The 18,947-nt window shown below is 44.3% G+C and overlaps 1 protein-coding gene across 17 annotated transcripts in view; it reads right to left on the minus strand.

Annotated features, from left to right (window-relative positions):
* Window positions 1-18,947, minus strand: part of LOC143960435 (liprin-beta-1-like) — a 172,035-nt gene that overhangs the window by 129,247 nt on the left and 23,841 nt on the right. The window contains exon 1 of one of the 17 annotated variants that reach the window (XM_077469042.1): window positions 2,813-2,969. The exons of the other annotated variants lie outside the window; for them this stretch is intronic. The gene's annotated coding sequence lies outside the window, so the exon portion shown is untranslated. Of the gene's footprint in view, window positions 1-2,812; window positions 2,970-18,947 lie in introns of those variants that run through there. 17 annotated transcript variants of the gene reach the window in all.

Genomic DNA, 18,947 nt, shown 5'->3' on the forward strand with positions numbered 1-18,947 from the left:
TTCCAGGACTGATGTCGGCTCAGATGACACACAGTCATTAAAAAAAAAAATCCTGGTAACTGTGCAGCTCTGGATGGTGTTCACAAATGTCTGACACAGATCAGCCCCCGCTGCAGCCTCTCACCTTGTGCCTTGCTATAAAGTTTCCACATTGCAGTGTGATCACTGAAGGAGAGGAGAGGCAGGAGGCAGCATCTCAGCCTAGGCAAAGTCACTGGATTGGAATTTAAAGTGGTTGTAAACCCTTACAGACCCACTTTGACTTACAGGTAAGCCTAGATTAAGGCTTACCTGTAGGTCCATGAAATATCTCCTAAACCTACACGGTTTAGGAGATAATTGCAAAAAGACAGGCACTGCTGTCTACGGGCGCTCTCTGTACAGTCCCTAAGTCTACACCCTTGCACCTGACCCCATGGCTGCAGACTCACCCAAACAGCAACTGAAAAGAAAGAATCTCTGCAGGAAAGTTTGACATGAACTTTGACAGGGCCGACGTTGAAGCAGAGAGTGCCGTGACCTCCTCTGCCATATGGAGACAATCTGCTCCCCTCTGCCAGGCGGCCAGCGGGCAAAGCTGCGTGGGAGAAGACAGACGCTGCTCTGCACCCAACATACAATTTTCTAAATGACAGAGCCGTGCTGACAAACTGCCTCTTAAAGGGAAATGGCAAACTGCCTCTTAAAGGGAAATGGCAAACTGCCTTTTAAAGGGAAATGGCAAACTGCCTTTTAAAGGGAAATGGCAAACTGCCTTTTAAAGGGAAATGGCAAACTGCCTTTTAAAGGGAAATTCCAGTGAGCGCACAATAGTGAGATATTAGGATTACAAGCTTTAATAGGAAAATATTATTCTTTCAGCAGGGCTCCCCACTGCAAGGGTTAGGTGCTCATTTTTGTCCAGGGTACTACTTAAAAAGCAGGACTGATTGTCTTGCATTGTACAGGGGGACTGAGCTGCCAGCGCCAGCAAGAGCACTGAAGGGAACCAGTCACACTGGGCAATGCCTGTGTGAGGTGACAATTGGGCTCAGTTTTCACTTGTGCAACTTGTCATGCGACTTGGGACTGCAAAGTCACATGACAAGTCATACCCCATGATTTCCAATGAGTACCGTTCATATCTGAGCGACTTCAAAGTAGTCCCTGCACTACTTTGGTCTGACTTTAATGCGACTTGAGGTTCATAGACATCAAGAATACACAAGCACTGCTTCAAGTCCTATCAAAATCGCGGCAAAAAAACATGGCAAAATCGTGCTGCTTTTAGGTTGCAATAGTGGAAACCTAGGCTTACTGTAGTAGTAAGCACTACTACAGTTATAGTGATGATTTTCCCGGTCCTGTGCGGAGTGTCTTCTCCTCTGCACACTGGCTGGGGGGGGGGGGGGGGGGGGGTCACGTTCTCACCACTCTCGCCATTTTTTTTTAAAAGAAATACAAGGCGTTCTCTGATTGGGCGAGGTGGAGAGAGGAGGGTGGTGACGCCATAACCCCTAACTCGCCAATCAGAATGGCTTGCATTCAATGAAAGAAGGAAAAAATTTAAAATACAAAAAGGAGTTCTGTGAATGGCGGCAGTGCCCAGCAAGTGACTGACTCCCTCTGGTCGGTTTTTAGAGGGTAAGCTACCGGCAAAGGACCCAGAAAAATCGCAGCCATCACTGTAGTACTAATGACTAATACAGTGACAGACAGCCTCCCCAGCAGCCCCCAAGGTATATGATATGCATACTTACATGGTCCAAGCTGCAGGAAAGTATGCAATAAAAATTATTCCTTAAGTTCAGCTTTCAGTTTAAAATCGGGTAAATACATTTCAGGTGCCTCAAAAAAAATTATGTGAAGGTTTCCTCCCACACTCCAAAGACATGCTGGTAAGTAGATTGGCCCTAGTATGTGTATGTATGAATGTGAGTTAGAGACCTTAGAATGTCCTTTCCTTGAGGGCAGGGACAGATGTGAATCTACAATATATATGCAATACATAAATCTCCAAATCAGTAGGGATCATGAGCTTTGCTGACCACCAAGTATTACTAAGCCCAGGACCCTATCTGGTCTCCCACAGTACACAGAACATGGAAATGCAATTTTAGTATAATATGCCAAGTACCTTTTCTCATCAGCAGTATTGTGACTTCTATCAGCGTCTGGCCAAACACTGGTTAAAGCTTGGAGGAGGAGTTTGACTGTCCTATGAGACTGCAAGACCCCTGACCCTCTGTCTCCACAGTGCTAATTGGCCCTGTGCTAAGCACATGCACTCTCCCCAAGAAAAACAAAAAAACCTCTCCAGCAGTACACACCAAACTGAGCATGTGCAGCCTGACTCCATAGACTTATCAGGAAATTATCAGGTGACAGTGGAAAAGGGGGAGAATCAGAGAAGACCGCCTTTTTTTTTTTTTTTTTTTTTAACACAATGCAGAGGTTTAACCCCTTAAGCTCCACAGTGAGTATAACGAGCATGCTTTACTGCATATACAGACTGATTTTACTGTTGTGGGTTTAGTAACACTTCTGGCAAGTTTAAAAGGCATTTTTTATTGAACAGATATAACAAAAAACACTTTCAATGAGATATTTAACAGACCAAAATACGAGAAGTTCGCCGTTAGGGTTCACATCCATTTTAAGTACATAACAAAAGTTATTACTGAACCCTCGTTACACAGCAAAAAAAATAAAAAACAGATTCAACACAAGCTGAAGCCAAGTGACTGAAAGAATCACGCCATGCACAATCTGTCACCAGCAGCCCTCCTACCACAAACTGGCCGATCGGTAGGGAAAGCACTCATGCACTTACCTTCTAAGCTCCCATAGAAGGGCTGCGATGCCAACACACCGATTACATTGTATGGATGGCACATAGAGAAGTGCGGATGGCCAGAGGCTGAGCGGTTATCACCCCCTCCCAATGACTGAGTCTATGAGGAAGGGTAACCCTTCGGAGCGGTCGGAATTACAGACACGCTCTCCCTGTGCAGCGATACAACTGGCGAGGGAGAGAAACAAAGTAGCGATTATACGGGCAGCTAAATAACACAGCAGCAGAGGAAGTGAGGCTAAATTTGGATGCGTGAGACACTTTGTAATTTGAAAGACGTACAGCGACAATGCTGAAAAAAGGCTGCGCAGGGTCCTCCAAGGGGCAAGGCAATCTATTTCCACAAAGCAAAGATCATTGCAGTTTGTCTTGAATGAGATCTAAGCCCTAACTGGAGGACAATTAGATTGCTCTGTGGACATTGCATTAGAAACTTAAAAAAAATATATAAATATAATATATATAATTTTTTTCCTCCCACATCTCAGTGCTGCTAATCTCCTTCAGCCACTTCTCTATAGGCGCCCACTCCAGCATCAGCTGTACATCATTGCTGTGGACTGGCTTCCCGATAGTGACAGCCATGGACCATGTCTGCATAAAGGGCGGCAGCACAGCAGCAGGTAGTCTCCACCAGGGGGCATGTGTGTCAGGGTGACAACACAGGAGAACAATTGGGAGATGGGGAGTGTTGTCAACCTATAACAGGAAGTGCTTGAACAAGGTCTCATGGCAGGATCGCCGGGGATTTTTTTAAGAAATGCAAAACAAAAAACTTTTGAAAAAGCTTATGGATTTTGGTGACTGGATTTTTCTGTAAAGTAATTTTAGATGTACCCATTACATTTTACATGTTTGCAATAACACCGTTCAATGACTACATTAGGCATAGATGCCGACTGTCTCAGATTTACCAGAACAATCCTGCAGCTTGGGCCTCAGTACCAATGATGTTGTGCATGCGCATTTCAGTTTACAGCGCCGAAGAAGACAGCAAGCAGGCGGGTAGATGCATTTTATTTCAGGAGAGACAGTACATGTGACTTCTCAATAAAAGCCTGCCTGCTTGCTGCTTATTATTGTGGAACTTCAGTTCTGCTTTAAGGGCTGGTTCACACCACAAAAACACACCCCAGATCCGTTCCAGATGCGTTTTTTTAATGTACTGATGCCCACTTTCCTGCTGACTGGGCATTACCAGAGTAGTAGCATGCTAATGAAATTATGACTCATGTTGTTCTCACCTCCTGTCAGCAAGCTCCCACTGAAGACTGACAGCACTGTAAAATTAAATATAGCCAGACTTGCTCACGGTGCCGTCCATCTGCCTGGCTCCTGTGTATGCCATTACAAGAAGCCAATAGAGAGGCAAGATTTCAGTACCAGCTGCATTTCAGAGCACAAGTCAGGGCAGTTAAGACTGTCCTCATTAGGGAAACATTGATTTTTACATGTCATGCGGCATGTGCTTTCAAAGTCGGAGCGATTGTCGCATCAGTGTGAACCGGGCCTAAGAGAGGCCCAGTTACTAATGTTCACCATCACAGGCGCGAGCTCTTTCTCCGATTCAAACCCCCTCACACGCTCTTCCCTGTATGCAGTAGCTCTGAGCTCAGCGTCAGAGAGCTCTCTTCTGTGATGCTCAGCGATCGGCAAGGTGACCGTGAGCGGTTCTTGCAGGGTCCGCAGCCGCCCATTCTGTGTTGGGCTGCAAGGAGTTGGTCAGAGATGCAGGACAGATGAATATGCTGTCTGACAGTCACAGCATCCACTGATCCACCTCCCCCGCCGTTGCCCGCTGGTTGGTAGGACCGCCGGGATCTTATCAACCAATCAGGTGTTTGACTTGCCCTCAGGCCCCAACATTCAGAAGAGGAGAACGGAACGTCTTCCTCTAAACCTGCCCGTGCCCGGTCTCAGTGCCCCGGGCCCTCAGCTTCCTCATGAGTCGTGTATGTGTCCTATTCCTATAGCTCCACTAAAAGAAACAGGTCATCATGTAAGGGGGATCTAGGGAGGACCCTGCTTCAAAGAGGGATCTATGCGGGTACGATCTATGCGGGGACCCTGCTCCAAGGGGGGGGGGGGGATCTATGCGGGGACCCTGCTCCAAGGGGGGGGGGGATCTATGCGGGGACCCTGCTCCAAAAAGGGGGATATGGAAACACTGAGCCCTGACACATGCTGCTGCGAGCGAGGCTTCTCACATATCAGCCATATGAATGCCATAAAAACCTCTACAAGAAATCGCCTTGAAAACTGTCATGTTGATGCATGTTTGCATATTGCTACTTCATCCACGTCTACAAAAAGGACTTTGATGCTGCTTCTGCATCTCAATACAACCAAAAAAATATGAAAGTGTAATCATTTTGAAAATCTTTTAAACATTTTATATATCAGTACCCCAAGCAGTCTTTATATAAATGTTATTTTAACCTTATTTGTACTAGAACCAAAACCAGAGAGGAGACAGAGGTTATTTACAAAAGGTAAATCCACTTTGCACTACAAGTGGATTTGGAAGTGCAGTCACTGTAGATCTGAGGGGAAGCTCTGCTGATTTTATCATCCAATCATGTGCAAGTTAAAGTGCATTTTTTTTATTATTGTGCTTGCATTTTCCCCTTGGATCTACAGCGACTGCTCTTCCAAGGGCACTTGTAGTGCAAAGTGGAATTGCCTTTCGTAAATAACCCCCATAATGTTTAATGGTTTTAATTTGAAATGTAACTTGGTGACCTTCACTTAGGCCTGTACTTTGGAAAATGTCTGTCCCTATCCCTGGTGGTGGTGAAAGTGAACCGTAATAGCTGGGCCTCTCTTAGCAACGTCCTGGAAGTTTTCTAGTCAGGCTTCGTTAGGTACATAAATAGCCTTCACCTATAGCAATGGCATTATTCAACTTTAGTCAGAGCTGCACAGTTTGTTTTTATCCACAGGCACCCCTTATCTGTATAGACAGTTTTTTGGTAAAGATGAAATTACACTTTAAAGTGTAAGTTCACCTTTACACAAAAATCTGTAAGGTGAATTTACACAGGACCCCCTCCTCACCTTAGTCCCGCTGCAGCGTGGCGATCGCACATTCTTAGCCCTGCTATAGCACGGGTCCGGGGCTTAGAAATCCCCTCGGCATGCAGGCGTCTTCTTCCCCGCTGAGAGGACGGGCTATGAGGGTTCTGACTGGTCGTCGCCAACCAATTAGAATGCTCCTAAATGTCCCTCCTGGCGGAGTACGTTTAGGAGATTAAGCTGCAGGGATTTCCAAGCCCCAAAACCGTGAGGCGGCTATAGATGGGCTCAGAATGGGAGAACGCTACGCTGCAGGATAGCGGGTCTGGGGTGGGCAAGTCCTGTGCAAACTCACCTTACAGATTTTTCTGTAAAAGGTGAACTTACCCTTTAAGTAGCACTATGGTAAAGCAGTTGCCATATCTCCCATAACAGGATCCTAGCCTAAATTTCCACTAGCGCTCTATCTGAATGGATTGTGGATGTTCTCCCTCATGTTTCTGGGAATTTCCTCCCCTTTTTCTTTGTGGCACTGATGGCAAAGATGAGCACTATAGTGGCATTTCGGCCGCTAGCGGGGCGCTTTTACCCCCCGCTAGCGGCCGCAAAAGGGTTAAAACCGCCGGCAATACGCCGCAATAGCGGCGTTTTACCAGCCGTATTACAGCACTGCCCCATTGATTTCAATGGGGAGCAGCGGTGGAAGAGTGGTAAACACACCGCTCCTTCACCGCTCCAAAGAAGCTGCTGGCAGGACTTTTTTCTGACGTCCTGCCAGCGCACCCTCTGGCTTTCACACTACATACAATGGTGCAGCTTCTTTAGGGCAGATTGCAGGCGCTATTTCTAACGCTATAGCGCCTGCAAAACGCCCTGGTGTGAAAGGGGTGTTAAACTAAAATCCCTGCATCTACAGACATCCACGATCTAATACTAACCTATCTAGCCCTGTAAAGAAGAAATCGGTATACATATATTTTCTGAAGCCGATCCGACCCGATCACACACTGAGCTGTCAGCTGCGGCTTCACTGTGGAGGTGGGTACAGAGGACACAGCCAACAAGGGAAGTCCCATAGTAAGTCTATAGGTGATGTCACTTTCCATTTAATTCACAGCTGTCGTTGGCTGTGTCCTCTGCAGAGCCTCCGCTGCTGGATATCGGATTGTCTTCAAAAAAAAGATATGCATGCTGATTTCTTCTTTACGTGGCTAGATAGGTTAATCTTAGAATGTGGATGTCTGTAGATGCAGGGATTTTAGTTTTAAAGTGGGAGTCCACCGGGACTTTTTTTTTTAAAAGCCAGCAGCTACAAATACTGCAGCTGCTGACTTTTAAATAGTGACACTTACTTGTCCAGCGTGCCCGCGATGTCGGCACCCGAAGCCGATCGCTCGTGCCGCCGCCATCTTGGGTATGGGAATCAGGAAATGGAGCCTTTCGGCTTCATTTCCCGGTTCCCTACTGCGCATGCGCGAGCCGCGCGGCGCAATCCGGACGGTCCCCGCTGCCTCTGGGAGCTGTGTGTTTCCCAGCAGGCAGCGGGGCACTTGCTGAAGGGGGCGGGCGCTTGCGGAAAGGGGCGTAACGTACGCCCCTTTCCGCAGAGAGCTAGCCCGGAAGTGGGTGCAGTTACCTGGATTATCCAGGTAACTGCACCCCCCTCCCCCCTGAAAGGTGCCGATTGTGGCGCCGGAGGGGGGGGGGGATTCCGATGAGCGGAGGTCCATTTTAGGGTGGACCTCCGCTTTAAGGTGGACTTGCACTTTAATGTATTAAAGAGGAACTGCAGTTTGCTCACATAATTTGTAATAAAAACATCTTTGCCATTCTGAGGCTTCCCTCCAACCACATATTTTATATATACTGCGATTCTGTACTTGCCAAATATGCTGCAGAAATCTCCCTCCGCTGAGTCTGGCTGCATCCATTTTAACTGTGGGCAGCTGAAGCTGCTGCCTTGTTCACTTCCTGGATTTACACAGACACACAGAGGCAAACCTCCAGCTCTGCAGCTCTCATTGGCCCTCTTATGACTCACCCTCCCTCCCTTCCTGGCAAACTCTCACAAGACAGAGAGAGAGCTGTACATGAAGTAGGCTTTTTACCAGACAAGAAAGAGGAAGTGGGCTGTATAAGGTATATTGGTAGCGAAAAAAAATGTTTTTACTATCCAAAGTTAAAACAAGAGCGATTTAATAGATGGAAAGATGAAAAAATAACCGAAGGTCCACTTTAAGATAAAAAAAAAAAAAGAACAAACCTGACTTTACAACCCCTTTAAGTCTTCTGGGGGGAGTCAACAGCCATTTATAAGTTATGATGATAATGCCTCTAAATCTGCAGCTTACCAAGTGATCCTGCCATGAAGGTCTTTGAACAGGCCCTTCCTGTTATTAGGTGACAACATTGTGTCTCCGTCTCCCAATATGGCTCGTTTGTTGTCGACTACCAGGGGTCAACACACACACACACTATGCAAGCATGGTCCATGGTTGTTACCATCAGGAAACCCACCCTGGGAAACTCAGCGCAGCTACTGCTAAGCTGCAGGTAGACAAGAAAAGCGAGAGCAAGTCATTTTTTTTTATTTTTACAATACTAAAAAAAAAAAAAAAAAAAAAAAAAAACACACAACCAGACACACACACACACACACACACACACACACACACAAGCATCCCTTTAAAGACAATGCTATTTTTAACACACGCACAGACAAAAAAGGATCCCCTTCCTAGGATGACTGCACATCACATTAAAAAACACACAAAGAGGCTGAAAAAAATACAAACAGAAAATAGAGAAGAACGCATCGGAAGAAAGAGTTTCCTGAGGCCAGAACTCATCTGGGAAACTGCTGCGGCCAACAGTCACCGAAAGGTCAAAAGTAATTTCCCCAATGAGAAACACAGCAGCTCAGCTTCCTGCGTCCATCGGCTGCAGCGCATTCCGCAACATACACTACAGCCCAAGCAACATACAAATAGAAAGCTGGGGTTACATCTTACAGCATTCAAAGTACATCTATAGTCATTTCCATTATTTCTAGCCCACTCCTTATTACTCTGAATGATCTTTTAGCTTGTAAACTATGTGTCCCCCCCACATTTACTTCCTTGAATTCTGTGACATGTAATTACTATGTCCTGCAAGTAGACACTGCCGTGTCACACATTTCACAGAGCCTGCCTTCTGAACTCGACAGGCGCAGAGAGGGGGAGTTTCAGGAGGCGGAGCCGGTACAAGAATCCCTTCTTGCAGGTGTTTTATCGAAGAAAAAAAAAAGCCTCAGATAATACCTCCGACGGGTCTGCACATGTGCAGTAGGCAATGTCACTCCAGCTGATATGTTGGTTAGCTGGTGTGACGTCAACAGCGCATGCACAGTTTCTCAGAGGCAGTATCTGATGATCTGCAAAGAGCCGCGGGAGAAGGTACTTGTCAGATTCCGCATTGCTGTTGAAGGGTGGGTTTTGTGTGTGTTGGAATCCGCCCTTAGACACAGCCAAAACCTGCCCTTCAACACACACAAAACCCAGCCCTGCAACAGCGAGGCAGAATCCGACGTTCTCCCTATTGTCTGATAATGCCTCAGGTGATTCGCGCATGCGCTGTGTTGATGTCCCCCCAGCCGAAGTGGCGTTGCATATTGCGCACGCGCAGACCCACTGGAGGCAATATCCGACAGGAGGCATTTTCCGATAGGACACAGGCAGCAAGGTACAATGGGATATGTAGTCCTTAGAAATGGAAAGTAAACAGCAGAAATGAAGCTACAAAGCATTACAGGGAAGCTAAAAAGTTGTAGAAAGATGGCCAGCAGACAGGCAGTAGTAACATGAAAGTAGATTTTTCAAATAGGTTTATATTGGATTGCCAGATAGAACTATTGTTTGTATTGCTATTACAAGCGACAGCTAATAAGTGACTACGGGAAGGTAAAAAAGATACAAAATTATACTGATTTTACACAAGAAAAAAACAAAAAACAAACACAGAAAGGTAACATGGAGAAAACCAAACTAGCAGCTCCCAGTAATCTATGCAGTGTGAAGAGGGAGAGATGTGTAGAAAGGAAATGTGATAATGAACCATAGCATTATAAGGGAACTAAGATAAAATGTACACAATGCAACAGCTAGACCAGTATGAAAGATTCTTAAAGCGGTAGTAAAGTCTGCTTTGTTATTTTTAACTACAGGTAAGCCTATAATAAGACTTACCTGTAGGTAACATTTAAATCTCTTAAACGTGCCCCGTTTAGGAGAGGTTTATTCTGCATGCAGCCAGTGACATCAAGGGTGCAGGCGCTCTGAAGATCCACCGTATTTTGCCAGAACTTGAGAGCTTCATGCTGGAACGGGATGTCACCGTGGCTCCGGCCAATCGCACAGCCAGAGCGTGCAAGCCTGGAAGACAGCGATCAGAGATACAAAACACTAGGGGGCGATCAAATGTCTTCCCTCTGTGTGTTCTAACTGTAGAGGTGATGGGACTGCCTGGGGAGCAGACCAATCAGTGTTCCTATTAGGAACACACGATCTGTCTCCTCTCCCCTGCCAAAATGTGAATACACACACACACACACACACACACACACACACACACACACACACACACACACACACACTCTGGCACTGTCAGGAGTGATTGCGGGTGCTCAGAGGACATCGCGGCCGCCGGGCACGCACATCGGCTCCTCAGTGACGCGGCAGCATGCGTGCATCTCCTATACCCCTTAAAAAGTGGCCGCCATACAGCTATGGCTATTTGCCCAGGGGAGACATTCTGCCGCTGTCAAACAATGGTGTGCGGGCGGCAAGCGGTTAAAAATGAATTAAACAGCATATGGCTCCTGCACACTGCAGCTCAAAGAAGCGGCTCCTACAGGCTTTTGAGCTCTTACCTTTTCTGCCACATACACACACACACACACACACACACACACACACACACACACACACACACACACACTACAGAAAAAAGACCAAGTAGTCCATAGAATTAATCCAATGTTTTTTGCTTTTGTTTGTGGAGCATTTTTGGGTTTGTGGTGCTGAGGTGAAGTGTAGTTCCACTGTAAGCTTTTATATGCCTGATGGTTGTAGAAAGGATTGCATTTTAAAATTGTTCTTTACAAAATATTTGTGATGTTCTATTAGTAATAACCAACTGTTACTATATGGTATTACTAGGACATTAAAATAATTTTTTTGCTTATTTATTTTTAAACATTGGAGCCTTTTTGTTATTAAAGGGGTTGTAAAGGTTCGTTTTTTATTTTCTAAATAGGTTCCTTTAAGCTAGTGCATTGTTGGTTCACTTACCTTTTCCTTCGATTTCCCTTCTAAATGTTTTTTTTCTTTGTCTGAATTTCTTACCTCCTGTTCCTCCTCAGTAAGCTGTTCTGGCTGACTAAACACCTCTCGGATGATGGTGTGAAGTTTACTGAGGAGAAACAGGAAGTGAGAAATTCAGACCAAAGAAAAAAAAAACATTTTAGAAGGGAAATCGAAGGAAAAGGTGAGTGCACCAGCAAGGAACCCATTTAGAAAATAAAAAACAAACCTTTGCAACCCCTTTAAGCTACAACATACAATTGATCATGTTGTATGAACTTGTGAACTTTACTTGGATAGTAGCCCTAAATCGGAGCATCTGAACTCCAAATAAGAGTCTCTTCTCACCAATACTTTGATAAAACATTTCCCTGGACTGAGCATTGCTGTGGTACCATTACTGCTTTCCAGAGCCATCTAATGACTTCCATGTGACTTGCAGCAGGGGTACTGCTTCTTGGTTGGTGCTTCTCATTAGGGCCGGTTCACACTGCGGGCGATGCGAGGCGACTCGACTTGCCTCGCCGCGATCTGACAAGTCGCCCCCGTTCTGTACAATGGAACCGTTCTGAGAGGAGCGACTCGAGTCGCTCCGACTCAGAAAAAAGGTTCCTGTACTACTTTTGGGCGACCTCGGGGCGACTTGCATTGACTTCTATACAGAAGTCATTTGCAAGTCGCCGCTGAGGTCGCGGCAGGTCGCGGCGAGGCAAGTCGGTGTCGCCTCGCATCGCCCGCAGTGTGAACCGGCCCTTAGTTGCAAGGCTCTTCTCCTCCCGGAATCCCTGGACCACAAAACATCACGTCAGGATGGCGAACAGGAGTTTGCGGACTGTGAACCTGAACCCGCTCAGCATGCTTCCAGTTCTCAGCGGTCAAAATCCCAGCTAAATAAACCGGTAAACAACTGGGCGGGTACAGTCCTGTGCTTGGACAGCTGGAACAGAAGACCAGAGAGACATTAGGGGTCTAATAGACCCCTGATGTCTCCATATAGTGTACCTGTCACTTGTCCAATGCCATCAATAGGGGCCTTGTTAGCTCCCTTGTAATCGCAATAAAGTTAAAATGTAATCAACATTGATTATTCCTAATCCTGATGCTGCTAGATTTATTAAATAGATAGGAAAGTATATCATACTTATTTAAAAGTTGTTTCCCCCCCCATTTCTTCAGTTACTTCCTGGTTTCTTGCCTAGGCAAATTCTGTCATACATCCCAGGAGGCTTCAGGGAGCAGGAGGAGGAGGGGTTTCTCAGCTAAGCACACTCTCCTGCATGCATGCTTCAGCTAAGGGCCGATGGATTCCAGGAAGTAAATGCTACTCAGGGATATGCAATTAGTGGACCTCCAGCTGTTGCCAAACTACAAGTCCCATCATGCCTCTGCCTCTGGGTGTCATGCTTCTGGCTGTCAGAGTCTTGCTATGCCTCATGGGAGTTGTAGTTCTGCAACAGCTGGAGGTCCGCTAATTGCATATCACTGTGCTACATTAATAATTTGCTATTGCTATGGATGGATGAGGGTGTTTTTTTTTTGGAAAAAAAAAATTAATTAGTGTTTTTGGTTTATGGTGCTCAGATGCAGTGAAGGTTCACTTTAAGTGTGTACAAAATAAATAAAATTATAAAAACAAACCATGAAAGTACACACTCATCTGAACATAAATGAAAATTTTGGGTAGCATAACTTGCTGTTATTTCACAAGTGCATACAGTTTTAGGCCTTCACATTGTGTTAATTTCCCCAAAACAACCTCTTTTTTTGGTTTTTACACAAATATTTGGGAGATAATGTTGGGTGGACCAAATTTCATTTTATTGTATTTTTTCCTGAAAATATTACAAAAGTCACAAATTATATAAAGTGCAGTTGTGTACCAACAAATATTTCCTCAATGACAGTGCTACGTATACATGAATGTAAAATCAATTCCAAATTACAATAAACTTAAAAAGTGGTTGTTAACCACTTCAGCCCCGGACCAATTAACAGCCCAAGGACCAGAGGTCTTTTTACAATTTCGCACTGCACTGCTTTAACTGGTAATTGCGCGGTCATGCAATGTTGTACCCAAACGAAATTTGCGTCCTTTTCTTCCCACAAATAGAGCTTTCTTTTGGTGGTATTTGATTGCCTCTGCGATTTTTATTTTTTGCGATATAAATGGAAAAAGACCGAAAATTTTGAGAAAAAAAAAAAAAAAAATCTAATAAACTCAATTTTAGTCATACATTTAGGGCAAAATGTATTCGGCCACATGTCTTTAGTAAAAAAAGTCAATAAGCGTATATTTATTGGTTTGCGCAAAAGTTATAGCGTCTACAAACTAGAGTACATTTTCTGGAATTTACACAGCTTTTAATTTATGACTGCCCATCTCATTTCTTGAGGTGCTAAAATGGCAGGGCAATACAAACCCCCCCCCCCCCCCCAAATGACCCCATTTTGGAAAGTAGACACCCCAAGGAAATTGCTGAGGGGCATGTTGAGCCCATTGAATTTTTTTTTTTTGTCCCAAGTGATTGAATAATGACACAAAAAAAAAAAAAAAAAAAAAAAAAAAAGTTTACAAAAAGTTGTCACTAAATGATATATTGCTCACACATGCCATAGTTATATGTGGAATTGCACCCCAAAATATATTCTGCTGCTTCTCCTGAGTACGGGGATACCACATATGTGGGACTTTTTGGGAGTCTAGCCGCGTACGGCACCCCGAAAACCAATCACTGCCTTCAGGATTTCTAAGGGTGCAAATTTTTGATTTCACTCCTCACTACCCATCACAGTTACGAAGGCCATAAAATGCCAAAATAACACAAACCCCCCCCCCCAAATGACCCCATTTTGGAAAGCAGACACCCCAAGCTATTTACTGAGAGGCCAAAAAAATAAATAAAAAAACAACAACACAAACACACCACACACATTAGGAGACATAGCGAACAGTATAAAAATGCAAATATTATTTTAGTAGCAGGAGGGGAAGGGGCGGACACTGTCAGCTATGGATGACCGAGGCATGTAAACTGACTACAGTCTCAAGGCACAACAGCCATGGTAAACTGTGGTCAGTCTACAGGGGGAAGAATAGAAACTGGCAGGATCAGCCAGGTATTTCAGGGGGCCAAATTACACAGTACAAGCATAGCGCTGTATAACACGTTAAAAAAAAAAAAAAAAAAAAAAAAGGACAGGAATGAATGAATATATATATATATATATATATATATATATATATATTTCCATGCAAATCTCATACGTTCCCCCCCCCCCCCCCTTTAAAACGCACTGTAAAACACACTCTAAAGCTGGTTACTAAGAGGCGGAATCCCCTTGTTAAAGGGGGGCTTCCAGATTACGATAAGCCCCTGCAGACCGTGACAACCACTGGGCAAGGGCTGACAGGAAGAGGCCCTTGCCCTCATCAACACTGGTGGCAAGGTGCTTTGAGGCGCTCGCTCGTCCCCTCCCTTTCCTGACCTGCCTGGGATAAGGGTCTGGTACGGATTTGGGGGGGGGGGGGGATCCTTGTGCCATCACTTTCAACAAATAGCCATGAGCCTTTTTCATAAATGGGTCAAGGGAGGTGAGATCCCAGCACCACTGCTGCTCTCCTTCCTTTCAGAAAACTACACACCGGTACAAATGTTACCAAAAAAAAAAAAAAAAGAAGAAAGCTCATAGTGTAAAACCCTTTATATAAATCCATACATAAAAACACAAAAAAAAAAAAACACTCCGATTTTAAATGTAAATAACTCTGCACCAGGAGTAGATCACCTATTAATGTAACAAACGTTGGCTCCGCTGTCTTAATAAGTAAGGGACCTCTGAGTGTCACACTTCTGGGTGTACGTAGTGAGATGACGTCACTTCCTGCGTGCCCGCCCTGCCACGCGGTTTGTCGGGATGACATCATTACTAAAAGTACTGGTTTGAAAAAAACAGCTGTGCAAATATATCACCATTTTATTCTACAGGGCCTCTGCTTCCGGAAAATACAAACTTTAGGGGTTTTAAGTAATTTTCTAGCCAAAAATGTGGATTTTAACATGTGCATAAAATAAATAAAAAAAGAGCTGCTGAGGGGGAAGTGGTTCGGTCTGCTTTGAGAATAGATAGATAGATAGATAGATTTTGCCTTACTTCCTGTCCTGGGGACAAACTTTTTACCCACATATCTCCAATGCAAGTAAAACCTGATGGGAGTTCTAGTCCTGCATTTCATCTAAAAGAAAAAAAATAAAACATTTTTTGAAGTTTTGCATTGCAGAACTGCAGCCAACCGCTACTATCTGAGCCGCACAGCTCCAGACCACAGATTTTTCATTCATTAACTCACAAGACTCATGGCTGATAACAAGCCGAGGTTTGTGCAGAAACAAAAACTCTTTTCAGAGCTCCGATGTGTTTACCGAGACTGCGCTGCTCATGTGACCCAACGGCAAAAACCATCATGTGCTTTACAATATATAAAACACACATACATACATACATATATGGATATAAAGGCAACAATTTACAAGGGTCCAGGGAGCAGGATTTTACAGTTTATAATCCAGAAGATACAGGTTTTACCTTGTTCAGCTTGGAACAAAAAAAAAAAAAAAAAAAAAAAGGCAAAACTTTGTTTTCCACCGAATTTGTTAGCAGTAACCAACGTCAGTTAGGTTTTGCCACCTGTGTCCCATTGGAGAGATTTCTATTCCCTTCCTGTTCCATTGTCAAAGCAGGAAGTGAGGGAATCCCTGGTTGTTGCCAGGGTCACCAAAGATTTTATTCCTCTTTATTCCCGTTCTGGAGATAAACCATAAATTTGGGGGATGGTCTTTCCTTTTTACTCTTCTTGGCGATAAAAAGGTACACGGGACAAATGGAGCATCTCTCTAATGCTGCCACAAAACGGCAATAAATACCCGACAGGTGTTCTAATCCCTCTCTACTCAAGCCAAAAAAAGTTTTTCCTTTAGTTATATTTAGGCTCAATTCACATATATAAGGGCTAGTTTCTGTGCAGAGTCCGGTGCGGTTTCCATTCAGCGGTTCAGGTGCGAATTTGATACTTATTCGTACTTTAACTGGACTGAAAAAACGCACAGGACCCCTTTTAAAATTTGCACCACAACCGGCCACCATATATGTGCACCAGCTCCATTGAAAGCCAGCCTGGTTCACGTTATACGAATCAGGAGCCGTTTTGTGAGTAACACAATCAAGTTCTGACATCACGCTTATCTGGACTAAATACTGTATTACTATCCAGATATTTGGATTGCACCTGCGCCTGAAGAAGTGATGTTTCACGAAACGCGTAAAGCATATTATGATGCTGCAATCATTCTGGTTTTATCATGTCTAAATGTTTTTTTGATTTCATCCACCGTTATTTATTGTATTATTGCTGTGGGTACTTAGCTTATGAATTGTTTTATCTTGTTTCAATATTCGCTACAATTGTCGATGGACAATTTAATAAAGATTTTTTTTTTGTGTTTTTTTTTTTTTTTTTAAATGTACATTTACATTACACATGCATTTATACGATGGTTATGCTCACTACAGACTGTTTGCTACATGCCTCATTCAAAGCCCCAAAATTCTCTCCCCTCTATGTTTTTGAACAGGGATAGAGCCACACGTCTATGTGGGTCTCATTTAGGGGACTTTCACACTGGGGTGGGCAAGAGCTGGAAAAGCGCCGCTATTTTTAGCAGCGTTTTACGGCCGCTAGAGGCCCCCCACTTTATCTCTCTGCTAATCGGCCAAAAAAAGGGTTAAAAGCCCCGATGCTTTGGCGGCGCTACCCATTGATTTCAATGGGAAGGAGTGCTTTAGGAGTGGTGTACACCTCAAAGATGCATCCTGCCACCTCTTGAAAGTTTGTCATGTTACAACCATAAACATAAATTATTTTATTGGGATTTTATATGATACCCAAAAAGACTTACAGCTGTAATTGCAGTGAAAGGTGGTTCTACAAAGTATTGACTCCGGGGGTAGAATACAAATGAACGCCACACTTTTCACATATTTGTTAAAAAAAAATATCAGCATTTTCCTTCCACGTCACAATTATATGCAACTTTTATTGGGATTTTATGTCATAGACCAGTGATGGCGAACCTTGGCACTCCAGATGTTTTGGAACTACATTTCCCATGATGCTCAAGCACTCTGCAGTGTAGTTGAGCATCATGGGAAATGTAGTTCCAAAACATCTGGGGTGCCAAGGTTCGCCATCACTGTCATAGACCAACACAAATGCATTTATGTTTTTGGTTGTAACATGACAAAATAGGGAACATGTCAAGGCGTATGAATACTTTTCCAAGGCTCTATCTAAGGACTGGTAAGCTGCACAATATAATACATTTTGTTCCTGGGTTTAGATAGGCGTCAAAGTAACTAAGGGAAAACTTTTTACACACACAGATCCCGATTCTCGGTGTGTCACGAGCGATCACGGGAGCCCGACGGGCATTCGCATAGGCTCCAGGGGGGGGGGACAAGCAGCAGGCGGTGCGCGCCCCTAGTGGCCATAGGGCGACACAACATTACATAAAGTCGTTTCGCCCAGCCGTGCCATTCTGCCGCAGTGAAACTGCGGTGGCTGGTCGGCAAGTGGTTAAAAGGCAACGATTGTGCTCCTCCATAGATAAAGTAGAGAGAACATTGTCACCCTACGACGGGTAATGTATTCCTGGAAGTACCAGGTATAAATAAAAAGGCAAAAGGCCTGGAAAAAAAATAAAAAATAAAAAAATAAAACAAAAAAAAACGAATGCAGCCACCACATCCAAGGACTGGTAAGATTACATTTCTGGTCTTGATTTAGATGGGCTTTTAAAAAGATGTACCTGTGGAACAAAATAATAATAGCAGGCCATATATGAGCAGGACAGCCTACTTCTCTGGGTTCTGGCCATTACATACAATGCAGTTCAAGCCATCAGTAGACCTCCCCCCCCCCCCCCCCCCCATCAACCACAAGACCCAGCGCTCAGCTGGGAAAAGATTCACACAGTTTAAAAATAATAAAACACAACACTATATAGTGGGTATAAAGTTCCCCCGCTACGTGTTCTGAGGTTTAGCTATGATCCGGCCCCAGGGCGGCACAGGCGGACAGGCCCGCACATGAGCGCAGAATTGGACGACGACAGATTTTGTAGCCCCTTTACCATCTACTTCCCTGATGTGTCAGCAAGGAGCTTCTTCTCATCAGATAATTATACAACCATCCCAAACAAGTCCCTACGTGTCAGCTGACAGAATATACCGAATAGATCTTTTAATAAACAATGACTCCCTATAAATGTATTAGCATGCGTTTATTTATATAGTGCTCATCTTATTGTTAGATGCTTCGACTACTTCATAGACAACCTAAATATAACACCTTGCTAACATTTTTGGTAAAATGCATAGTACACATAACTTTCCCTTATAAAAGCAGACCTAGCATCAGATATACAAGTCCATATTAAGTGCAGAATGCTAAATAATGTGTCAGTATAGCACTTCCGGGTATTTATCATCTTGCAGAGCTCACAGTACTCCCAGACAATGCCGTCATCTGCTTTTCTATCCAAAAGGATGGCATCACCTTTGTCCAGGTATCACCCAGAGTCACCATCTACTTCCTGGATGGAGATGCCAGCTCAGAGAGGACAGAATCATGTAAATCCTGGTGTCTGCAGTTTTTGGCTGTATTCACAAATGTCCGACACAGATCAGCCCCAGCTGCTGCC

Source organism: Lithobates pipiens, unplaced genomic scaffold, assembly GCF_037356315.1.
Source record: "Lithobates pipiens isolate NorthernLeopardFrog02 unplaced genomic scaffold, aLitPip1_a1.2 Scaffold_8, whole genome shotgun sequence".
Lineage (NCBI taxonomy): Eukaryota > Metazoa > Chordata > Amphibia > Anura > Ranidae > Lithobates > Lithobates pipiens.